Here is a 10164-nt window from a genome sequence, read left to right on the forward strand (position 1 = left end):
CCCATATATGTAAACAGCCTATTATAACCACATATGGGGTGTTACCGTACTCGGGCGAAATTACTTTACAAATGTTGGGGTGCTTTTTCTTCTCTATTCCTTGTAAAAATGAAAAATGTTGATCTAAAACTACATCTTGTTGGAAAAAAAAAATTATTTTTCATTTTCATAGCTTAATTCTAATTAATTCAGCAAAAAACCTTTGGGATCAAAATTTTCACTATACCCCTAGATGATTCCTCAGGGGGTGCAGTTTCCCAAATGGAGTCACTTTTGGGGTGTTTCCACTGTACTAGTACTACAGGGGCTCAGCAAATGTGACATGGCGCCCCCACACACTATCCAAAATCCAAATGGTGCTAGTTCCATTCTGAGCCCTACGGTGTGTCTAAACAGCCGTTTATGACCACATGTGGGGTATTGTTTTACTCGGGAGAAGTTGCTTTACTAATTTTATGGTGCTTTTTCTCCTTCAGTCCTTGTGGAAATGAAAAAAAAATACCTAAACCTACATTTTATTTGAAAAAATTTAGATTTTCATTTTTACGGCCTACTTCCAATAAGTTCTGTAAAACACCTGTGGGGTCAAACTGCTCACTGTACTCCTAGATAATTTCCTCATGGGGTGTAGTTTCCAAAATGGGGTCACTTGTTGGGGGTTTCCACTGTTTTGTCCCCTCAGGGGCTTTGTAAATGTGACATGGCCTCCGAAAACCATTCCTGCTAAATTTGAGTTCCAAAAGCCAAATGGCGCTCTTTCCCTTCTCAGCCTCGCCGTGTCTCCAAACAGCTGTTTATTACTACATGTGGGGTATTGTTTTACTCGGGAGAAATTGCTCTACAAATATTGTGGTGCTTTTTCTACTTTAGTTCTTTTGGAAATGAAAAAAAATTAGCTAAACCTACATTTTATTTGAAAAAATTTAGATTTTCATTTTCATGGCCTAGTTCCAAAAATTTTTGCAAAAAAACTGGCCTGTCAAAATGCTTGCTACACCCCTAGATAAATTCTTCGAGGGGTATAGTTTCCAAAATGTGGTCACTTGTTGGGGGTTTCCACTGTTTTGTCCCCTAGGGGGCTTCGCAAATGCGACATGGCCTCCGCAAACCATTCCTGCTAAATTTGAGCTCCAAGAGCCAAATGGCGCTCTTTCCATTCTAAGCCTTGCCGTGTGTCCAAACAACTGTTTATTACCACATGTGGGGTATTGTTTTACTCGGGAGAAATTGCTCTACAAATGTTGTGGTGCTTTTTCTACTTTAGTTCTTTTGGAAATGAAAATAAATTAGCTAAACCTACATTTTATTTGAAAAAATGTAGATTTTCATTTTCATGGCCTAGTTCCAAAAATTTTTGCAAAAAAACTGGCCGGTCAAAATGCTTGCTACACCCCTAGATAAATTCTTCGAGGGGTGTAGTTTCCCAAATGGGGTCACTTTTGGGGGGTTTCCACTGTTTTAGTTCCACTAGACCTGTTCAAAGCTGACATGGTGCCTAAAATATATTCTAATAAAAAGGAGGCCCAAAATCCACTAGGTGCTCCTTTGCTTCTGAGGCCGGTGCTTCAGTCCAGTAGCACGCTACGGCCACATGTGGGATATTTCCTAAAACTGCAGAACCTGGGCAATAAATATTGAGTTGCATTTCTTGGGTAAAACCTTCTGTGGTACAAAAAAAATGGATTCAAAATGAATTTCTGGAAAAAAATAATGAACTTTGTAAATTTCACCTCTACTTTGCCTTAATTCCTGCGCAATGTCTAAAGGGTTAAGAAACTTTCTAAATGCTGTTTTGAATACTTTGAGGGGTGCAGTTTTTAAAATGGGGTGACTTATTGGCGGTTTCTAATATCTAAGGACCTCAAAGCCACTTCACAACTGAACTGGCCCCTGTAAAAATAGCATTTTGAAATTTTCTTGAAAATGTGAGAAATTGCTGCTAAAGTTCTAAGCCTTGTAACGTCCTAGAAAAATAAAATGATGATCAAAAAACGATGCCAATCTAAAGTAGACATATGGGGGATGTTAGTTAGCAACATTTTTGTGTGGTATAACTGCCTGTCTTACAAGCAGATGCATTTAAATTGAGAAAAATGTTAATTTTTGCAATTTTTCGCTAAATTTTGGTGTTTTTCACAATAAATACTGAATGTATCGGGCAAATTTTGCCAGTAACATAAAGTCCAATGTGTCACGAGAAAACAATCTCAGAATCGCTTGGATAGGTAAAAGCATTCCGGAGTTATTACCACATAAATTGAAACATGTCAGATTTGAAAAATGAGGCTCTGTCAGGAAGGTCAAAAGTGGCCAAAGAGGGAAGGGGTTAAAGAAGTTCAATGACACATTCCTAGAAGAACTACTTTTAAAAATTGTATAACTGTAAACAATAAATAAAAAGTGATTGTACATGCAGTTTTTTATACAGTAGTTTGTCCCCGATAAAAGTCAATTTTATAGTTTTGCTCTGACATCACAGATATGTTCTCTCAATGCCATAGAAAGGTCGATAAAGTCCCCTTAAGCCATGCTGGGAGTCAGAGGCATACCTGGGCCCCAATGGTAAATCTGTAACAGTGTCCCCCACCTACCATGTGCCATTTATAATGGTGGTGTCTACCTATGTGGCAAAGGGGCCCTTGGGACCACTCAGGCATCAATGCCTGGGTGCTACTGCTACCTCTGCATCCCCTATAGCTAGGCTCCAGCTAGGAAATGTAGTTTTGCAACAGCTGTAGAGCCGCAGGTTGGCGAATCCTGTATTAGAATACACTGTAGAACCTCCTAATTATGGACCTACTAGTGGCTACATGTATAAAATTGGTGGCAACCAATGGGTAAGAGTTATATCACAAAATGTGGGGCTAACTATTATTTCCAGTTCTACAACAACAACAAAAATTCAGATTCAGCGTGACATATTGCTTGACATATCTTAGCTCAGGGGTGCACAACCTGCAGCCCAGGGGACACAATAGGCCCGCAATGCCATTCTGTGCAGCCCCCACCTATCAAGACATTAGACACCGATGTCTTTTGACAACCGCATCCATGGGAAAACACAGGATTTTTAAATGGGGTTTCCAAATGCATACTTTTTAAACCGTTATTTTCGCGACGCTCCTGCTATCCTATGGTTTTTACAATAGGAGTACTGTTCTGCATCTATCCACCAGCCTAGTCCTTTATATTAGAAAGTCTAATATAAAAACGGCTAGGCTAGTGGATCTGTGCTGACAACTACTCGTAGTGTAAAAACCAAGGTAGATAGTGTCAAACACTGCCCACCTGTAAATAGAGTGCCACACACTGCCCCTTGTAAATATAGTGCCACACACTGGCCCAAGTACAGAGTGCCACACACTGGCCCAAATACATTGTGCCACACAATACCCCCTGTACATATTGCCACACAATGCCCCCTTTACATAGTGCCACACAATGCCCCCTTTACATAGTGCCACACAATGCCCACTGTACATAGTGCCACACAATGTCCCCTGTACATACCACCCGCTCTAACAAGCACTCACCTGTCCCTGTTCTGCCCCGTTCTCTCCTCCAGCGATGCAGACCAGGTCTCTTCTGACTAGGCCTGCTCCAGCAGAACAATGCAGGTACACCACCTTCATCACAAGAAAAGCACTCATGCGTCTTAATAAATTAGTCGCATCTCTGGAGTCCACGTGCCGTAAAATCACATCTACGCCAGCGACGAAGTGGTGCAGATTTGCACAGTAATTTACGCTAGTTTTCTGCGACTTTGCTATGGTGGTGTAGTGGGCTTCATAAATTTCCCACTATGTGTCTGGCACTGTTATGGTAGGAAAAGAGGCTGCATAAGTTCTATTTTAAGCAGATAAAACTGCCAGGGTCAGTTCACACACAGAAATTGCGTAGGAATCAGCACCAAAAAAACGGTTAAAATCACCCTCCATTGATTTCAATGGGCAACAGAGGTGGTTTTTTTCCCGGGCGGCTTTTGGCCACTCGTGGAAAAAAAAGCAAAATTTCCTTTCTTGCCTCTGACCAGAAAAAGCCTACAGCGCTAGTTTCTGAGTGTTTTTCACTGTTTTTTCCCCACAGTCCTTGCATTAGCTTTAATGGCCGCAGGCGCAAAACTCACTGAAAAAACGCAGAAAAATACGTGCAGGCAGTTCAAAATCTGCCTCAAATTTCCTGATGGAATTCTGAGGCAGATTTCTTTTGCCTGCAAAAAAACTCTGTGTGAACGGGGCCTTACTGTGTTATGACTTGTGCAAACCATTACATCGACTTTACCAATATTGCTTCCTTAAAGGGGTATTTCCACCAGAGACATTTATGGCATATCCACAAGATATGCCAGTAATGTCGGACACGTCCGGCACTCCAGAGAGAAGGCAAGGTGGAGAGGTGGGTGTGCATGTGTGCGGCTCTCTCCTTTGTAGTTTATGGGCATTATGACATGCTCAGGTATTTCCATAACTCTCATAAATTGCAAAGGAGATAACTGCTTACATGTGCGGCCACCCTGTCTTTCCTGGAGTAAAGGGGAATTCCCATTCTCACTATATATGTGGGTATCCCAGATGTGGAACCCCCACACATGCCATAAATGCCTCATATGGAAATACCCCTTTAAATTTTATTGTGATTCTTGGGAGTGTTATAATCGTACAATGTGGGGGCCAGAAAAGGTTGTACATCCCTACCTTAGATTGTTAATATATTTATTATTTATACTTCATTTTTGTTGAAGCCTTAAATATTTTTCCCCTTGGGAACTGTCAGATTATCGAATATTCTGGATTATTGGACTGTCATAACATAGTATATAAAATTTACCTCTAAGATTATAAATCTTTAAACCACAATGTTCTACCATGACATTTGTTTAATCACAGGGGTGTCTCTAAATGTATTGGTTTTGTGATATTACAGATCAGGTTGTACCAGTCTATCAGACTTTCTGTATTATCAGATGGCAGATTAAAGATTTTTACAGTGTTTGGGTGATATAGCAGTTATTCCTACCATTATTACTACTAATACCAAGGATTAGAATAAATGATTCTATGTTAAGCCCCATCTGACATTGCACATATATCATTTATCCTTAAAATAGCTTGGATTTTTCTTCCTGTTACACCAAAAAATCTGCTCATGTGAAATGGTGCTGCAGCTGGTGCTTGCATCTAGAACAGGCATCTCACTGGGCCTGACCAAGCACACTGGGTGCCGCTGACAGATTTCTATTGGATTAGCCAATCCTCAAATTTTTGGCACAGTACAAATTAACCCCTGGTAAACTATAGCTCTGCCAGGAAAAGAGCTGCAGTGTCATCTCAGGCGTGCCCAGCTAGACTTAAGGGCCCAAGTTTTGTGTGAAGCATGTGGAAGATAAAGTGACAGCTTACAAGTCTCGCCCTGCCTCTGAAGGGGGGGGGGGGGGGGGACGTTACACACAGGCTCTTGTGCACCATTTATTTATAACAGAGGAGTCAGTTTGTCCAGATGAAATGTCCAGTCCGGAGGAGGAAGGAGAAAACTCACAAGAAGGGAGGTAAGATTTTATATATAATAGCACCTAGATGTAGTATCAGCCTCAGGTTAAGGGCAGATTCACACGAACGTTGCGTTTTTGCGCGCGCAAACAACGCAGCGTTTTGCGAGCGCAAAAACCATTTGACAGCTGCGTGTGTCATGCGTGTCTGATGCGCGGCTGCGTGATTTTCGCGCAGCCGGCATCATAGAGATGAGGCTTGTCAACGCCCGTCACTGTCCAAGGTGCTGAAAGAGCTAAATCTTTCAGCACCCTCGACAGTGAATGCCGAACACAACAGCGAAAAACCTGTAAAAAAAAAAGATAAAGTTCCTACTTACCGAGAACTTCCCGGCCGTTGCCTTGGTGACGCGTCCTTGGTGACGCGTCCTTGGTGACGCGCCTCTCTTGACATCAGGCCCCACCTCCCTGGATGACGCGGCAGTCCAAGTGACCGCTGCAGCCTGTGATTGGCTGCAGCCTGTGCTTGGCCTGTGATTGGCTGGAGCTGTCACTTGAACTGAAGTGTCATCCCGGGAGGTCGGACTGCAGGAAGGAGACAGGAGTAATCGGTAAGTTAGAACTTCGTTTTTTTTTTACAGGTTAATGTATTTTGGGATCGCAAGTCACTGTCCATGGTGCTGAAACAGTTTAACTCTTTCAGCACCATGGACAGTGACTATCTCCTGACGTCGCGTACCGATAATTTTTTTGCCGGGATCGGCCAAAACGAGTTTGGCCGAACCCGGTGAAGTTCGGTACGCTTGTCCGGCTTCGCTCATCGCAAAGACACTCCGTTTGGATATTCGGAAACAGAAAAGCACGTGGTGCTTTTCGGTTTTCATTCATCCTTTTCACTGCTGTTGCGCGAATCACGCTCGTCCCACGGAAGTGCTTCCGTGTGGTGCGCGTGATTTTCACGCACCCATTGACTTCAATGGGTGCGTGATGCGCGAAATACGCAGAGTTATTGAACCTGTCGCGCTTTTTGCGCAGCAGACAAACGCTGCGCAAAAAGCACGGACTGTCTGTACTGCCCCATAGACTTGTATTGGTCCATGCGTGCCGCGTGAAAACCACGCGGCCCGCACGGACCGAATACACGCTCGTGTGAATCCCCCCTAAGGAGTAGAAAACAATGGATTTTTTTTTTTTTCAGAAGTTCAGGTGCAATGAAAGTAGAATTACATATGATACTGAAGCAGGATAGACGGAAGTTATTAAAAGTGCCACATAGGGGAGCAATGTAAGGTAGGATTGTACAAATGCACACTCAGAATGGAAAGATGCGCATAAAATGGCACCACTGGGGTTGGGGAGTGTGACAGTCTTCAATAAACAGCTGCACTAACAGTTCACGTAATGGCCCAGACAAAGATGAGATTCTACATAAAGAAGAAGCACAGAAGGAAATTCTAATAATGGGAATGGGAAGAAATGGGACAACATCTTTCTGTATAACTTCTTATGTATAGTATTATGGGCTCCTCTGTATAACATGAATATATAGCAAACTGAGTATCCATACAGAAATTGAACTGTAAGAAAAATGAATAATAAAAATGATTAAAGCTTAGCAGGACTCAAAACCTGAGGATTAGACCAGATAACCCATATACCCTTCCCTCCTCATCAACCTGCATGTCCCTCTCAAAGGGGTCTAGGAAAAAGAGTTGCTTGGAAGGGTCTTTACACTGGTCATTGGTAAAGTTCTTCTCCTTACAAAATATTGACTTTGTAGGGTTAAGGAGTCCTAAACGGATTCATGGGACACAAGTGGGGTTAGCGGACGTCACACCGGAATAAGTTCAGTTTTTGAGGGAATTTAGACCAAGAAAAAAATAATTATTTTTGGATTCAATGGGAATCTCTCTAAAACAGTACTGGCCAAGCTGATTTTTGAGTCTAGTTGAACAATTTTAACATCACTGCATAACTGCAATTGTGGCGTTTATATACCCACAATATTTGGAAACTTAGGCTATGTTCCCACAGGCAGGATACGCTGCAGAATTTGCGCAACCGAATTCTGTGTGAAAATGTCATAGCATTTACAGTAGCAGCAAATGTCAGCCACATGCTGCAGAAAGAAAATACAGAAAAGTCGCGTGGAAAGTGTTCTGCGGCGCGGCGTTCTAATCCGTAGCATGTCAATGCAAGATGCTGCGTGTTTGGGCCATAGAATGGGAAGCCTAAATTCCACAAGTTGAGTTTTGTTGCATTTTGTACAGCGTTTGCACAGCAGAAACGTCGTAAAAATTGATGCAAATCCGCTGGCGCACATAAAGTTTGTTACAATCAATGTTTTACACTACATCCGCAGAAAAAAACGAAAGTTGAAAACGACACTGCATTACTGCAGAAATATGCTCTATTTGCTGATGATTCATGTGACTGATTTAGTTGTGTCTTTTTGAGATTCCACTTCAGATTTCCCCCCGCCTCCACTACCAGTACCTATGTATAATTCACACAACCTCTTTGGGTTTTTCTATATGTATTTCTTTAAGAGGCAAAGATACGGCTTCTACCACTTAATTTATGTTTCCTCAGTTTAAAAAAAAATAAAGGAAAAATTAAACAAACAAGCATGTATCCGGTGCTCCCAAGTGCCTGCTATAGATACTACTATACACCATATACATTTGTTTGTGGTATATAAGGGGCATGTATTTGGTGGAGTTGTTTTTATATATGCCATATCTACCAATTTGGCGGGGGTGCATTAGCTTTTATTTGTTATGATCATTTTGGTTGAGATTCCTACTTGGGATAGGGGGATTTTATGAGCGTAATATATTATATATGTGTATATATATCCATTCCTAAAAACACAAGTTTGTCAGTTTTATTTACGTAAGGTGGTTCCTGTCTCTTTAGGGTACTTGCTGTGCCTAGTCCCCCTTCACCAGTCACTCCGGAACTTTTGTCCCTGGAGGACATTGGGCTAAGGTTCCAGTATTGTATCGCAGCTGTGGAAGACTTGGAAAGGGAACGAAATGAGCTCATACGAGAGCTGGCCATACTTCAGGAGCCCTCATTGGAAGCTGTACAACAGGCACATGAGGAAATAGTGCAGGCATATGGACAGAAGGCTCAGACAGAACTGGAGAGGGACACTTTGCAGGAAGAGATACGAGGAATACGTCGCAGATTGTTCCGAGTGACTAAAGAATGTGTAGCTTGCCAATACCAGCTTGAAAATCGGCGTCAGGAATTAGCTCAGAAAACAGCAGAACACAAGGAACTAGAGACTGTTGCAGCTCGGTTGACAGAGGAGATTTCCCAACTGCGGAATACCTTTACTCAACAGAGACAGGGGGAAGAGCAGCGAGTTAGAGCTCCACAACGCAGGCGAATCTCACGTGAACTGCAGGAAAGAAGACGGCTCTCTGCAGACCTGCAAAGCCTGACTGAGGAACAACACAGTACCCTCCAAGACCATTATGAGCCCAAACTTCTTCAACGCTTGGAGTGTGCTGAAAGAGGGACACAAGCCCTAAGAAAGGCGCAGGAAGAGTTGCGAAAACTAAGAGGGGAAATAAGGCCACTCCAAGGAGAAGCCTGCCAACTGCAGGCTCAGAAATGCAGTCTACAAGAGCAAATTAATCTCATGAAGAAGAAGAGGGAAGAAGAAGTGCTGCTATACAGGGTATGGATGGAGTCAAGGACAGATTTCATAAATGTTCATCTTGTAAAAGAGCTACTAATATAATTCATATATGTAAGCCTCTGTTCACATTTGCTTTGTAGGCTCTGAACCTCCATCCAAATGTCCATCAGATTTAACAGGAAAAATTGCGCTGCCATGCAGCACTATTCTTCCCGTCAAAACGATGGACATCCTGACCAAACTCATTGTAAGTCAATTGGGTCCATCATACGACGGATCCGGCACAGCGGCTTGATTTTCATTATGTACAAAAGCCAAAATGCAAGTGTGAACATAGTGTAAATGTTTTTGTGGGTTCTGAGAACTGCAGATATGTGAGATAAAGTAGTGATCATTGGGGTGGACATTTTTCTGAAGTGCTGCAAACTCAGTAAAAAACACTACAGCCTCTACCCATCCCGAACTAGCAATTGACACACAACAGATTGTATTCAACTATACAGCAGTAAATAAATGCATACTGATGGCAATGTATATCTGCAATCTCTGCCATTGTATAAAAAAGAACTACTAAACAAGCAGCTGCATATACAAATACATCATTAAGCGTTTCATACAAATAAGCGTTTCAGACGCTTGCTGCGTCCTTACTCATGGCTTAAGAGCATAAGCCATGAGTAAGGACGCAGCAAGCGTCTGAAACGTGTAGGCTATTCATTCCATTGACCCTCCCTCTGTACCAGGAAATTATCCTGCCGATTTTGTTTTTAAACACTCAAATAAAACTTGGAAGAAGTCTCCTTTTTATCCATATCAGCGCTAGATCCAATCTTTGTTCTCTGCTTCAGAGCCTATACTAGCGCTCTGCTCCGGGACTCCAGCTCTGGGGTTTCCCCTGACATCACAGTCCATATATGGACAGTGATGTCAGGAGCAGAGCATTGTCCCAGGCAGAGTGCTAGTAGCGCTCTGCATGGGACTTTGGCTCTGGGATTGCCCCTGACGTCACTATGCGTATATGGACAGT

General features: G+C 42.5%; 1 pseudogene; it reads left to right on the forward strand.

Annotated features, from left to right (window-relative positions):
• The first annotated feature begins 5501 nt into the window (after nucleotides 1–5501).
• Nucleotides 5502–9864, forward strand: LOC142699129 (syncoilin pseudogene; annotated as a pseudogene).
• The last annotated feature ends 300 nt before the right edge of the window (nucleotides 9865–10164 follow it).

Source organism: Rhinoderma darwinii, unplaced genomic scaffold (assembly GCF_050947455.1).
Source record: "Rhinoderma darwinii isolate aRhiDar2 unplaced genomic scaffold, aRhiDar2.hap1 Scaffold_131, whole genome shotgun sequence".
In the NCBI taxonomy this organism is placed as follows: domain Eukaryota; kingdom Metazoa; phylum Chordata; class Amphibia; order Anura; family Rhinodermatidae; genus Rhinoderma; species Rhinoderma darwinii.